At 45.7% G+C, this 14,002-nt stretch overlaps 1 protein-coding gene across 1 annotated transcript in view; it reads right to left on the minus strand.

Moving 5' to 3' along the window:
- Tmem132d (transmembrane protein 132D) overlaps positions 1-14,002 on the minus strand; it is a 649,587-nt gene that overhangs the window by 354,197 nt on the left and 281,388 nt on the right. The window lies entirely within an intron of this gene.

The following is a 14,002-nucleotide window of genomic DNA, read 5'->3' on the forward strand; positions in this document are numbered from 1 at the left end:
ATCATTGTCATCGTCATCATCATCACCACCACCACCACCAAAGATACAACCCCCATCTTCATCACCACCACCACCACACCATCACCACTTCCACAGTTCCCATCTTCTTCACCATCACCACCACAAACCCCTCTTCGAAATCATCACCATGACAACCACCACCACCACCATCACTATATCCATCTCTTTCATCAGCACCACCATCTCCATCTTCTCCCTTCTCTTCCTCCTCCTCCTCCTCCTCTTCCTCCTTCTCCTCTTCCTCCTCTTCCTCTGCACTATGGATTACTTACCATTAACTGGATGCTGCTATTCTAAATTCATTGTAGTTCTATATCATTTCATCCTCAAATAATCTGCTAGGTCATTTGTAAATCTTGTTTCTCACATGGCTCCAGAGAAGAGAAACAGGCCTTGAGCTGCAGGTAGTGAAGGAACTCTGGACAACTGGAGTGTAGTGGGCATGGCTCTGGTAGGTCTTGCCCTTCTCTCCCATTCCCTCAGCCTTGCTTAAAAACTGTTAGATTACATCGATTACATCCCTAGAGCTAGCCACAGAGATCTATTCCCTTATTTAGCCACTTCTCCTCCTGAGCCTGACCACCATGGCCCAGCTATCAAAGTACTGAAGTCCAGCCAAAGCTCCCATTGGCTCACCTAATTAATATTCCCAATTAAAATTAAGCACCTCATCCTAACACAGGATAAACTTTATAAACTTTACCTTTATAAACCACCATTTGCCTATGAGGCCGTGTCTGTCTCCTCTCTATCCAGAGGCAGTCCTTTGTCCTCTGGGGACATATACCCCTCCTCCCTCTCCCTTGTTCCCAGCCCCTTCTCCCTCTTCCTCTAGCTCCTGAGTTTGTCTCTTACTCCCTGCCCTTTGTGCTGAGAACTTGGTCTTGGGGTGCCTTGGGCAGATACTTTCTTTCAGGTAGGACAACACTCTGGTTTCTCCCAGCATCCCTGTGAACTCTTTAAAACTGATTGTGTTCACTTTCTCTGCTATTCAGTGCTGGTTGGTTTGTGTCACACTGCCCAATGTCTACTCATGATTTAGCCAAGGACACATTCACCAAGGCAGTCCACTTTCCACCTGAGACTCCATTTGCCGACTCTCCCTCTTGTCTCCCTTCACCATGGAAGGGAACCACGCGGTACCATGGGCTTCTCTGAAAACTCCAAATATCCCAGCCCTTACACAAAAGCTGGATAACAGAGGAAGATCAAAAGCTCTCTTTGCACGCATGTCCTTGTTTCTTTCTAAGAAATTTCAAAAGAAAAAGCCTGCGTGCGATGGGAAGTCCGTGGCAAAAGGGCAACACAGTGATTTTCACAGTTTGATTTACAAACTGCCTTGTAGATGTGAAGAATTCACGTTTCCTACTGTGCCTTCCCTTTCTTATTCCTTGGGGAGAATATAAAGAGCTTAGAAGGAAAAGTACCAAGGGATGCCTGGAGGCTTTGGTTATCCTGGGGAGGAGATAGTGATACCAGCAGCAGTCTTTGTCACATGCTCTGTGTTATATTCATGTGATCACAAGAGGAGCCCCCCGTTCCTGCCCTGAACCTCTGAAATCTTCACTGTTAAAGGCAATACAACGCTCTGAGAAGGGGGTATAGAAGTGACTTAGTCAGGATTTTACTGCTGTGAAGAGACACCATGTCCAAGGCAAGTCTTATAAAGGATAACATCTAGCCGGGCAGTAGTGGTGCATGCCTTTAATCCCAGCACTTGGGAGGCAGTGGCAGGTGGATTTCTGAGTTCGAGGCCAGCCTGGTCTACAGAGTGAGTTCCAGGACATCCAGGGCAACACAGAGAAACCCTGCCTCGAAAACAAAACAAAACAAAACAAAAGCAAAAAAACAAATAAAAGATAACATTTAATTGGGGCTGGCTTACAGGTTCAGAGGTTCAGTCCATTATCATCAAGGTAGGAGCATGGCAACATCTAGGCAGGCATGGTGCAGGTAGAGCTGAGAGTTTTACATCTTCATCTGAAGGCTGCTAAAAGACTGGTTTCCAGGAAGCTAGGATGAAGGTCTTAAAGCCCATACCCACAGTGACACACCTACTACAACAAGGCCATACCTACTTCAACAGGGCCACACCTTCTAAGAGTACCACCACCTGGGCCAAGCATATAAAAACTATCACAAGAAGCAAACAGACAATCTTGTCCTGTACCATTACTACTTCTATTGGGAACAGTTTTATATACACTGCACAGGAGAGGGTACCAAGTGGCCATGGTCCTTAAAGGCCATTAGAAGACTGGCAGTGTTACTGTAGATAGGGTAGTGGGAGAGTTCCCATCATTCCCTAGCTGAGAACAGTGGGACTCCTATGATTACACTATGTATATAAGATGATTCATATTTAGCACCTGGTAGCCTAGAGAGTCCAGAAATATTGGCAAATTGAGGGCACCCTGACCAGTCCTCAGTAGAATCCTATGCTCCTGGATTGAGCTGTGGTGGTTTGAATACATTTAACCCATGGGAAGTGCTGTGATCAGAAGGTGTGACTTTGTTTGGAGTAGGTGTGGACTCGTTAGAGGAAGTGCATCACTGTGGGGGTGGGATTTGAGGTCCTAAGTTCAAGCTCTTCTCAGTGTGGAGGAGACCCTTCTCCTGGCTGCATTTGGAAGACAGTCTCTTCTGGCTACTTCCAAAGCAAGATGCAGAACTCTTGGGTTCTCCAGCACCATGTCTGCCTGCATGGTGCCATGTTTGCTGCCATGATGATAATAGACTGAACCTCTGAAACTGTAAGCCAGCCCCAATTAAATGTTTTCCATAATATGAGTTGCCCTGGTCATGGTGTCTCTTCACAGCAATGAAACCTAAACTAGACATGAGGGAAGCATCTTCTCTTGATGTACATGTCATGGCCATTTGCTTGGGGGAACTGGAGTCATGCTGTGTGGTTTCACGGGACGAAGATTCTGGGAGGTTGTGCCCAGCTTCTTCTGGATATGGCTCATGCTCTTTCCCCTTTGTTTACTATAGTTTGTGTGCTTCTTATGGCATAAAGTTAAGCAGCATACCTGACTACAGGGTAAACCCTTTGAGTCTTCCTAGTGACTTGCTGGAGTTGGCCATGGTCTTGAAGATTGATAGTTTCCTGCTGGAAGACTATACTTATCAGATCCCATTACGAACTATGGGAGTCATTTCCACCCCTATTTTCTCTCACCCACCCACATAGCATGGAACTTATGACCTATCCACCCATGTGGGTAAGATCTGAGATGGATCCCTCATTGTGTTTCAGTCAATAAATACAGTCTTGCCTAGAAGTCAGACTTGCCTGTCCCCTCCTCTACTAACCCCTGCTGCCTTTTCTGGCTCCTTTAATCTGCCTATAATAATGTAACAGGGACAGCAAACCCTCACAATACACACATTAGTGTACAGTGACAGGGGAAGTGACCCCTTATGAATAGTCCTATGTAGCATGGAGTTTCGACTTTTAAGCACCAGATAGACCATGTTACCAGACCCTGCCGATGAAAGTTATGTTGAGCACGCACACACACACACACACACACACACACACACACTAGCTTATCTTTAATATGCTTTTTAGCTAAATGGCCAGGTACTTCTAAGCTTCCCATAACTAACGTGCTCTTACCTTCACTCCTAGGTCAACGTCTTTAACTCTGCCCTCAGCTCAGTTGCTCAGTTACCTTTAGTCCTAACTCAGTATCCTAAATCTGCCCTCAGTTTAGTTGCATTTCTAATCTCCCTCCTGCTAACCCAGGCCCAGTTGGGGAAGTAGCCAATGGCTACTCCACCCAAGATCTCACATGACTGGTGGTGCTCTCTCTCCTTCTGAAGCATTCACATCTCTTTTCCTCTTCTGCACCTCCTATCCTGCCTGTGGGAACCTGGAAGTCCTGCCTCTTCCACCCAACCATTGGCCACTAGCATCTTTATTGATTGATCAAGAACCAACTGGGGAACAGGACCTTCAGTATTCACAGGCAAATTCCCAATTAAAGCATCAGACCACCCTCTTACAGTCCTAGGTGCTAACACTAACAGTTTTAGAAACAGATTGTTACATATGGCTGGCATTGTGTTCATGGGGGAAAATGAACATGCCTTGTGGGAGTTTTGTTCTTCTGGTGTTGGGGTGGGACTCAGAACCTTATATATGCTTGATAAGCATCGTATCACCAGGTGATACCCTCAGCCCATGTTTTGTATTTCAGATCATGACTACACTAGCACACACTTTGCATGCATCATTAATGAAGGTGAGGTTTTATGCCCAGACCTCAAGTCCAGCTGGCTTGGATACCCAGGAGAATCTTCTGGCAATAAGTTTTGGCTCCTGTTTTGTACAAACCTGACTAAGTTATAGGCGGTCAAGCATGCTGGTGAAACAACCAGGGAGATGGCCCAGTGTAGAATGTGCTTGCTGAGCAAGCATGACTTTGGTCCACAGCACCTATGTAAAAGCTGGGAGCACAGGGAAGAGTTCATAACCCCCATGCTAGGGAAGTGGAGACAGGAAGATCTCAGGGGCTTTGTTTGCCAGTTTGTCTGACCAGATCAGCGAGGCCCAGAGCCTACTTCAAAAATCAAGGTGAGTTGATTAAACCACTGAGATCAGCCTGTGGCCCTCCACATGCACCTGTGTGGTGTTGCATATGCACGAAGATCTGCTCGTATAAGAAGACTTCATTCACTGTGGACAGCTATTCTTCCGAGCTATGTTAGAATGGATTATGGAGACTGCCCCAATTACTGTGCACTGGAATTTTATTGAATCAAATTTGTTTTAAATAAATAGGTCATCATCCTGGCTTTGGCAATCTCTTATTCTCTGGACATTTCTGGTACATAAGCCTTAGCTGACATATAATGGGCTTATCTTTTACTCAGATTTTAATCCTAAGTAGGTCATTTAGAATTTGGATGATATTTCTCAGCAAGTGATTTTTCAAATGAATGAGGTTATTTATTTAGCCTTTAAATTACCTGAAGTTTTCTTTAGCTACAGTGGTCTTGAAGAGAATTTTCTAAGATTTACAGGAGAACACTGGATTTGCTTCTCTCACTAATAAATTTTCCTGAGAAAACACACACACACAGAGAGACAGCCTGTGCAGCTGACATGGTTTGGGAAAGAGATGTTTGCCTGGTGGAGGCCCACACCTTGTGTGAGCATCACAACAAACACCTGCAAGGTTGGCCACCGGCTCCTTGGAGATGAATCTGAGGTATTTACAGAATACAGCCAGCCTGTGTTAATCATTCTGAAACAGTTTCTTTCAGAGTTACAAGTGGCAGCCTGTGGAAGCCCATGGCAGGCAGTTCTCAGAACCTGTGGAGACTGGCTTCACTGGGTCTGAACCAAATGTTAGTTCCCCTCTTTGTTTATGACAAGCGGGTTCCTTATAGTCATTAATGGAAGATTATAACCCACTTGTGGTTCCATAAATACAGGTTACCCTGACAGCCTCATTACTAGAGATAAACACAGCACTTGATTTCCGAAGACACTTTATTGTAGATTTACATTTAATAATACACCCACCATGGTGAGAGCAGAAAAGCCATAATTTTCCCCAGAGTATGCCCATGAAGTGTAGGCTGATACAGACAGAACCTGCTAGGGGTTAGGGGATGCTGTGCTGTTAAAACATAATAGAACAAGCTGTAAAGACTAGATATGTGTGTTATGTGTGATGTTTATATTATGTATATAGCATATGTACAATGTATACCCAAGCACAGGATTCAGTCTTAACTGAAATATATGGGAATAGCTGACAGCCTAGATGCTGAATACATGGGCATGCTGGTTATGTTTGTGCCTCTCCCTGCCCCTCCATACCCTAGCCTCTGAGTCTGGATTATTGCTTAAGCAATCTGCCCTCTGGCAATGATGACTTTAACTGTAGATCATACATTCAGAGTGTCTGTCCACTACCTTGATAAAGAGGTTGACAGTCAAACCAACTCTCAGGGTTTCATTGATATAAAGAGATACCATGACCAAGGCAACTCCTATCAAGGAAAACATTTAATTGGGGCTGGCTTACAGTGTCAGAGTTCAGCCCATTATCATCATGGCAGGAAGCACGGCAGTGTGTAGGTAGACATGGTGCTGGAGGAGCTGAGAGTTCTACACCTTAATCTGAAGGCAGCCAGGAGGTTATACCACTGGGTGTAACTTGAGCATTTAAGATTTCAAAGCCCTGACTCCAAAATGACATACTTCCTCTAACAAGGCCACACCTCCTAATAGTGCCACTTTCTATGGTCAGGCATTCAAACACATGAGTCTATCGGGGCCATACCTACTTAAACCACCACACCAACCTACCCAAAAGCCCTCTCCTGGGAATTCACCAAACACTGAGCCCTAATAACCTTCCTCTTTCTCTTCTCTTCCCTCCCATCTTGCTTTTTTCTCTCTAGTCCCTGACATTAACATTAACGTATACAAGTTGGATGTTTATTAGCATATGCAAATAATCACTTAGCCTCAACATATGCAAATGATCCAGTCCACTAAGGTCAACAGGTGTAAATAGTCCTCTAGTATTAACATGTGCAAACTACTCCCTAATAATAACACATGCAGGTAGTCCCTTGTATTAACATATGCAAATGAGCCCGTAGCATTGACATACTCAAATGATCTCTTACCACTACCATATGCAACAGGCCCCAGGTATTAACATATGCAAATGAACCCTACATTAATATGTGCAAATTATTCCCTAGCACTAGCATGTACAAATGGAACCTGTCATTCACATACACAAATTCACCTGACATTACCTTATGCAAATCTTTCTGAATCTAGCTCTCTCAGGCTGTTCTTTGAAACTATGAAATAGCCACCACCCTCCCATTTGGTACCTTTCAAGCTAGACTAGAGGTGATTCATCTGCCATAAGGCTGACTGAGGTGCTGTCAGATACCCTTAAAACAGGCTTGCTTTGGAAAAAGATATTACTCTTCTCTGCTGCAGCAGCTCACAGCGGGCCTTGGTGGTGGGTGGCTCTGATCCACTCAGCTATTCAGAGATCAAAGCTGATTGTGGTCCTGGTGTTTCCAGCCCCTGTTTTGCAGCACCTGTGTCCTGAGCACCCCAGCCAGTGGGAAGAATGAAGGGTGAAGAACAGAGCAGGGCAGGTGGCAATACAAACTCAGGTACACTCACAGTCTATGGAAGGCATTTACTGTCTTGGCCAAATATGGTTACAGACGCAAAGGCTTCTGGGAAGCCAATCCCTACCAGGAACTGACAGCAGCGATACCCAAGTTGGGCCTGTGGGTGGCTTGCATTCCTACCTCAGTTAAATGTATCCTGCATCATCTAGACTGTGGGCAGAGCTAAATCCCCCCACATCAGTGCACACAGTCACACTACAGAGAAACCCCACCTGAACAGTCACCAGTAAGCACTCCATTTATGAATGGTTTGACATGTGGGTTATTAAAAGCGCCTGTGTGCTCAATAAAAGAGGTACCAAAATGGAAGTTTGAAGTGATGGAAGAGAAATAAATTGGGCTCAAAAGGAGAAATTTGAATATTTCTGTTCCTTGTGAGATTTATTTAAAAACTCCGAGTGCAGATATTTGTGGCAGTGGAGGAGAAAGAAGAGAAGAAATTTAAGAGAAAACTGAGACAAAGTAAAAGACAGAAGGGGAAAAGTCACAGGGTGGGGAGAAATATTTTGGGAAGTTCAGTCCACACAAAGTTCCAAATATGAGAGGAAAACCGTGGGTGGCCTGTAAGTATGTGCCCAAAGGAATGTTCTAGAACTAGAAAGTAATACCAGCCCAACACCCTAACATAGTCCATAATCCACAACCCGCTCTGGGATTCTTGGCAATCTGAGAATGGAAAGAAGGAATGGGCTTCCAAGCAGCCTCCTGTTCAAGAGGGGAAGCTTGCTGGGAGTATCCTTTCCTGGATCCCAAAGGATAAAACATTTTTTTTTTCCAAGAGCATCATCTCTCAAGACACCAAGTCCTGCTCAGCTCCAGCAAGCTTCACCCACAGCTGCATGAGGCCCTCCGTATCAGCAGTGTGGGAAGCCACATGTGCCGTTGCAGGGTGGCGCTGGCTTCCACTGGCCACCATGCATACATAGGCAGTAAAGTTCTTTTGCCAAGATGAGGTTTTGAGAATTAACCAAAATTAACCAATCAGATGAGAGACAAGTTGACCAATCAGATGAGAGACAAGTTAACCAATCAGATGTAGGCATGCAAATGAGGTGGTAAGCATAACCCATGCACAACCAATCCGGGTGTGAGACACACCTCTCCTAGGCCTATATAAGCAGCACCAGTTCTGGGCTTGGGGTCTCTTTGCCTCTACAATCAAGCTCTCCCAATAAACGTGTGCAGAAGGATCCTGTTGCAGCGTCGTTCTTGCTGGCCAGTCGGGCGCGTGCAAGAAGCAGAGCGGCAGAGAGATTACTCACAGATGGACACCAAACATAGACTATACAGGCCTCCTGATGAATACAGGAGATGACACATTTACCCCTCAGTTCAAAGACCAGTAGATAGCATGCTGGACTTTTGGAAACGTCTCCTGTCCATTGTTTTCTCTCATTAACTGTGGCCAAGAATAAAGTAATGTCCATTTTCTATGGTGTGGCAGCCAGGTACCCCCATGGGTAATCACTCTGCTTCTAATTTCTAAGTGATCTGGACCACAGGACCTCCTGCCGAGGCCACACATTATACAATGGTCACTCCTAGCCGTGTCTCAGCACTGTACTGGCAAACAGGCATAAGCCTTCCTGAATACCACTGGCTATCCTGTGAGAGTCATGTCCCCATGGCCCCATGTTCCTTTGGAGTGGCATAGGGCCAGACTTTATAGCATAGGGATACAGTCTTTGCTAAGCCTCTTACATCCTGTCTTTAAGATTGTAGCAGTTTCAATGAGAAATCTCCCCCAACTGGCTCAAGTAATTGGAGCTGTTTGATAAGGTTGCAAGATCTTTAAAAGGTAGAACCTCATCGGAGGAAGTGGTTCACTGGGGATGGGTTTGGAGAGCATACAGCCTTCCGGTTCGATCTCCTGCTTCCTGTGTGTGATATGCTTTGTCTGCCATGCCCTTCTCACCATTTTGGAGACTCCCACCCCACGCCCTGCACTGCAGCCAATATAAACTCTTCCACAGGTTGTTTTATGTCTTGGTGCTTTATTGCAGCAACAGGGAACTAACTAATGTAAGGACTATGCCAATGTATGCAGGCAGCTAAGACAGACCCGGTCGGGAGTGCAGGACCAGGGTGACCAATGTTAGGCAATTCCAATTTGATAGTATGTTCTCCGGCAGGAAACATATTTTAATGGGCCGTGTTGGTGTTGGCATATATGTTTATAAAGCTGGCGCTTTCCACTATTGAAATACTGTGTGCTATGCACAACGTGTCACAGGCAGATAACGAAAACATGGACATGAGAAATAAATATTTTGACAGTGGCTATTCTTTCTTGCCTATGAGCCTTCTGGCACATTGCCAGGATGTACACACGTCAGAGAGACAGTCCGTTACCATGTGGCACATGGGTACATCAAACCCCACTGCGGGATCTATGTGTTCCAGTCTCAGCAAGGGTGACAGGATATCCAGGAACTCCCACTCCTACCCTCATCCCCACCCCCACAGCACCTGGCTCTCAGACGACTGCCACCTACTGGAAATTAAAAGGGAAAAAGGCAAGGGCCAAGAAAGATTTGCTCTCAAGGAGGGATGAAACTCATCCCTGAGGGAGACAGAGCCAAGAGGCAGGTGTGTCATCAGAAAGGGGTGTGGTCATGAACGGGGTGTGGCTTCGGAAGGGGGTGTGGTCTCATGGTAGGTGTGGCTTCCAGAAAGAGGTATAGCTTCTGACCGGCTAGGTCCCATACTGCCCAACTTGTGCTAAACCTTGGGTTAGCTAAACGCTAAGAGGCCATGAAGGGAGAGCCTGTGCTATGGAATTCACAGTACAGACCACTGAGGGAGACATCACGGGCTGGAGCCCACCCATGGCTTTTTTCTCAAGGCTGTTGTACCCACCTTCTAAGTTCAGGCTGCAAATTGGCTTTGCTTTAACCCTCTTCCCGATACTTAAGGTATTCGGTCATCTTTCCAAAGTTTTACAAAACGGTCTGGGCACACAAACACACCCAAACCAAAAAAAAAAAAAAAAAGCAGCCTACTGTTAGCAGTCACTTCTGAGACTCTGTTAGTAGGACCTCAGTGTGTTAAGTATGTGCCAGGCATGTGAATGCGTGAGCCGGCTAATGGATGCACTGAGAGCTAAGAAAACAGCCAGATGCCCCATGACTACAACTTCACTGTCAACATTTTAGCCCCCATTCTTCTCTTCTATGTACCTCTTTATTCATGCGTTATCTGTAATTCTATACAAATAAGATAAAACCCTGGTTAGCCATGTGGCCATCAAACTGGAACACTCGCCATCCAGGGAGGTTCTGGTCATATGGAGTATAACATAAACAGCTATGAGTAACACACAGCACATCTGTATGTGACCGCTGTGTGTGAGGCCTGCTGCTGTGATCATCCAGGTTTCTTTATCAACTCCAAGGATCAATAAACCAGCCTGATGCAGAATGCTGCCTGGCTGTGGACCAACCCAGGACAAACACTCTGTGAAGGGAAGGCCCAGCCACAGAGCACTGCAGCTGGACCTGTGTGGCTTTAAGAAGTCCTCTCCCAGGCCAGCTGGGATGTCTTCTGAGTATCAGAGCCTCTGCATCACCAGCACAGGCTAAGTGGCTTCCTTTGCTGGTAGAGTGACCACTGACTCTTTGAGGCTGTATCAGAGCTTCGAGCCTCCTGAAGTCCTACAGATTGTGGATGCGCAACTTTCCTCTTCACAACTTAGTGCAAATAAGATGGCCAAAGGCCCATTTCCCTTTTGGTTTTAACTCAGGAGAGATATGACAGAGATGGATGGAGAAGATTGTCAACTGTAGCAATGGATATGCTGGCAAGGAGAAGGTTGGCAAGGGCCCGAGGGTTTTGACTCTGGCCACTAGGGAGTGGAACATTGTACCATCGAGGCCTACATTCTGTAGCTGTGGCTACCGCAGACCATATCTGCAGCAGCTGCTGCTGCTGCTGGAGGCTGACCATTCAACTGCTGCAAAGTATCAGCTCATTAACATCCAGAGCAACAAGTCCCCAAGCTGAGGATAGAGATCTAGGAGTCTCTGGCTTCTAAAGCCCAGAGCAGGAAGCCACTGGCTTTCAAGGCTTGGAGTGGTGAGGCTCTGGATCTGCCAGTGCAGACCCAGGCCTGGGGCACCCCAGACCCAGGACTGCCAGCTTTAGCAAAGCCTCACTGACTCATGATCCTTATGTGAGTAGAGCAAGAAGAACCTGAGGACGATTCAGATCTGAAACCCAGGATGCTTCTAGGAGTCAACTCTCACCGTCTTCTTACCTCATTTTGACATAATTGCTAACCAGTTCTGACCCTTCACAGCAAACAAAATCGAGAAAGACATGGGCTTACACGCCAGCGTCAGATACTAGACACAGCCTTGAAGTTTAAATCTCTCTCCAAAGTTCCAAATTGAACCAAGCCAATAATCTCCACACAGAAAACAGGACAGATATTTACAGAGAAACAGCTCTGGGGTGACCGTGCCAGAAACCATGGTTTCATAACATTGGCTACCTCCCAGATCCGGAAGTGCTGGGGGGGGGGGGGGTAGCGGGATGCTCCTGACTTCTAGGTTTAAGATAAGATGTAATTTCAAGCTGGTTGGTGGTGCATACCTTAATTCCAGCACTCTGGAGCCAGAGCAGGTGGATATCTGTGAGTTTGAGGTCAGCCTGGTCTACAGAGTGAGTTCCAAGACAGCCAGGGATAAAAAAAAAAAAAAAAAAAAAAAAAAAAAAAAAAAAAAAAAACCTTTATCTTGAAAAAAAATTTTTTTCATTGTCTATGAAGTGCCTCAAACCTCTAATTTCTCCATATTCTTACTACAATTGTAAGATGGTTTCTGCTGTTCTCAAGGTGACCAGTTTTTGTTGTTGTTGTCGTTTGTTTTTGTTTTCTTGGAGAATTGCTTAAACATACTTCTTTAATGGAGGGAAAAATTTCCACACCCAAAGCAGGACTTCAGCCAGCAAACACACGTGCTCTGAGATGTCTTTGGAGGAGCTGTGGTTTTCAATTAAGTATTTTCATGGAAAATAGTATCAGGGTGTTGTAAATGATGTAATCAGCATGAACGGGACTATGAGAAACACTTCTTGACCTGAAAATCCCTGTCCTCAACTCCCTTCCCTCTTCTTTGCTCTGCACACTCTAGGACAGAAAGATGTGGATGTCTGGGTTTGACAAAGTAATAATCACATTGTGTGTGCGACTTTGTGGTGTTGAGGGATTAGAACCAAGCCCACTCCTTGGTAACTTTGATGGAGACACAGGTGATGTCTAGTTCTGGATTCTGGTGAGTACTTCAAGGATTCTTCACGTGCATACAACTCCACATTCAGCGTATCTTTTAGGGTATCCTAGCCTAACTTTAATTATCGACTTGATCCAGTCAAGGGGCACAGAGAAGACTATATCAGTGGACAGATTGCTCAGCTCAGACTTGTCTGTAAGAATTGTCTAGGTTGTTAATTCAGGCAGGAGGTCCCAGCCTACTGTGGGTGGCACCATTCCTTAGGCAGACAGCTTACTAAAAGCCTAGGGCCAGTCAGTAAACAGAGGTCCTCTGTAGTTCCTGCCATGCTTCTTTGGCTGTGAGCTGAGTTCCTTTGTTGGAGGTAGTTATGTGTGGAATAGCAAACAGGCCTGTCTCTAAGTTCTTGCTTTGACTTTCTGCCCTAACTTTCCTCAATGATAGACCGAGCCCTAGAAGTATAAGGCAAATATATCTTTCTTCCTCTAAGTTGCCTTTGGTCAGGATGTCTTAGCACAGCAACGGAAAGGAAATGGGAATACAGAAGGAACTGCCACATCAGAGATATGAAGGTCATTTGTGTGTGTGTAGGTACACATTGTAAAAATGCTTTTGCACATATGTGCATGTGTGTGTGAGTGTACATGTGTGTGTATGTAACTGCATTATGTATGCATTGGTGGTCCTCAAGCAGCATTTGCCTTTGTTTTGAACAGAGTCCCTGTTGGCCTGAAATCCATCAGTTTGACTAGGCTGAGACTGGCCAGTGAGACAGGGGTAGTTACTTACCTGTTGCTACCACCCCAGGGCTGGGATTACACTCTTGTGCTATCATATCAGGCTTCTTTTTATTCTTTTACTTGTGTCCTGGGGTTTAACTCAGGTCCCTTCTCATAGGCATTTTACCAACTGAAGCATCCTCCTAGCCCCATGGGCTCACAGGTTCTTTTTGATGATGTTTTGATAGCTAAATGGCCACTGTGTTAGTTATGTTTCATTTCTGTGATAAAACACCATGACCTGAAGTGACCCATGGGTAAAAGAGTATATTTTAGCTTATGCTTCCATTTGGAGAATCTATAACGGCAAGGGAGATATGGCAGCAGATTGTCAGAGAATTCTAAGAGGTCACATCTCTACCACATGCAGAGAGAGAGAGGCAGAGATAGAGACAGAGAGAGAAACACAGAGAGAGAGACAGAGACAGACAGACAGACAGAGACAGAGAAACAGATGGAGAGAGAAAGAGAGGGAGGAGACAGAGGCAGAAAGACAGATGGGGAGAATAGAAGAGGGGAATGGGGGAGAGAGGGAGAGGGAGAGGGAGGGGGAGGGGGGAGAGGGGGAGAGCGTGTGCTCGCTAGGGGGAGAGGGGGAGAGGGAGGGGGAGAGGGAGGGGGAGAGGGAGAGAGCGTGCGCTCTCGAGCAAACAGGAAGTGAGACAAGGCTATAAACTCTCAAAGCCCACCCCCAGTGACATACTTCCTCCAATAAGGCACCAGCTCCTAAAAATTCTATAACCTCCCCAAACAGCGCCACCTACAGGGGAAACAAGTATTCAAACA

Source organism: Mus musculus, chromosome 5, assembly GCF_000001635.26.
Source record: "Mus musculus strain C57BL/6J chromosome 5, GRCm38.p6 C57BL/6J".
In the NCBI taxonomy this organism is placed as follows: Eukaryota; Metazoa; Chordata; class Mammalia; order Rodentia; family Muridae; genus Mus; species Mus musculus.